This window comes from Pteropus medius, unplaced genomic scaffold (genome assembly GCF_902729225.1).
Source record: "Pteropus medius unplaced genomic scaffold, Ma_sr-lr_union100, whole genome shotgun sequence".
NCBI lineage: Eukaryota > Metazoa > Chordata > Mammalia > Chiroptera > Pteropodidae > Pteropus > Pteropus medius.
This window is the reverse complement of record NW_024354502.1, coordinates 22,585,923-22,587,498: the sequence shown is the minus strand read 5'-3', so window position 1 is coordinate 22,587,498 and position 1,576 is coordinate 22,585,923. Positions and strand designations below refer to the sequence as shown.

The 1,576-nt window shown below is 34.0% G+C and overlaps 1 protein-coding gene across 4 annotated transcripts in view; it reads right to left on the bottom strand.

Annotated features, from left to right (window-relative positions):
- STK3 (serine/threonine kinase 3) overlaps positions 1–1,576 on the bottom strand; it is a 275,022-nt gene that overhangs the window by 215,358 nt on the left and 58,088 nt on the right. The gene's annotated exons all lie outside the window — the stretch shown is intronic.

The following is a 1,576-nucleotide window of genomic DNA, read 5'->3' as shown; positions in this document are numbered from 1 at the left end:
AAGAGGGTGAGAGAGAGAGAACAAACCATGAATGAAACACTCAGTAATCAGGGATGAAAATGAGACTTTTATAGCTGAGCTAATACATTAAAAGACGGAAGTCTACATCTGGTTTCAATACTGGTATGAATTCACTAGAAAATTTTAAAAGAATTTCATTGTACAAAAACAAAAAGATGGTTTTGATAGGCTTTAGTCCTCTGGTTACTTTTGTTTCTAGAGTCATGCGATTAGTATAATAATATGATACATTTAATATATCACTGTGTATATGGTTTTGATAAAAATGCACCCACCAACTTGTCTCAAGGGCACAGGCACAAGCTGTTTCAAAATACATATACTGCCCTAATGATTTCATGTCAGTAAAAACAAATTAAGTGAGGTTTTATAAATTCATACAAAATTAAAATTTTTTACTTTCTAAAAATGAATCTTAGCTAAGCTTCTGACAGGATTATTTTTTCACATAAATATATTAATTCTATATTAGAACCTATTACATATTAAGGAAACTAAAATTGTGAGACATGACAGATAACTATATTTCATTATAAAATTTTAAGTTTCAACTTTCACAGTGACTTTTCAGTCTTGAAAATCATCTGAATTCACTGATGTAATCCTCACCCAGTCTTTTAAAGCCTTAAAAGACACGCCCCTTTCAATCATCCTATATTTTCCAAGTCAGAATTTACCTATAAGTGATGATAATGATAACATTAACAACAGCTTACATTTATTGAGTTTTTACTCAATACCAGCCACATTACAAGTATCATTTCGTTTAATACCCAAACACAACCATAGAATGTAGGCACTAACAAGAATTTACCGAAGCCTGTTATACTGCCCTTGCCTTCATGGTGCTCGGAATTTAGCGAGAAGGGAAGGGCACAGAAACAAAACTTACAATACACAGTGATACCTGCAACAACAGAATTAGTTATAGCAGCACTCCTGGACAGCACTTCCTAAAGCTGATTGTACATGAGAACCAGTACTCTTAAAATCCAAACCATCTAACTTAACACTCAAGGCCTTGAATGATACAGTTCCTGCCAACCTTGATGATCTCACCACACAATTCTCTCCACCCTAGGAAGCCTTCACAGAGGAAGTGACTTTTAAGCTGACTCTTGAAGAATGAACAAAGTTCGTCACGTGACCAAAGAGGGAAGTAAATACTAGGAATGTGTAAAGGCAATGGGTATAAATATATATAAAGTCCAGTAACAGTGAATGATTCTTTGTGTTTGAATATAATGTGTATAGGGAAACAGTGCAAAATAACAAAGGTAGATTAGTACTAAACTCTGCTTCATATACCTACTAATTTTTAAGTAGAAAGATAACATGATCATATCTGAACTTTTAGAGGGAAAACCCTGACAACGGACCCTTAGCCAGAGACTAGAAGTAGGAAGGCTAGTGTGGAGAATGTAATAATAAAATCATTTATAGTAGTAGTAGTAGCAGCCCCTAGCTATAGGAGTAATTAACAGGTATGTAACTATGCCTAAAATACCAATGGAGATTTCTGTGGTGGGATTAATAATGAACATCTCAAGCAAAA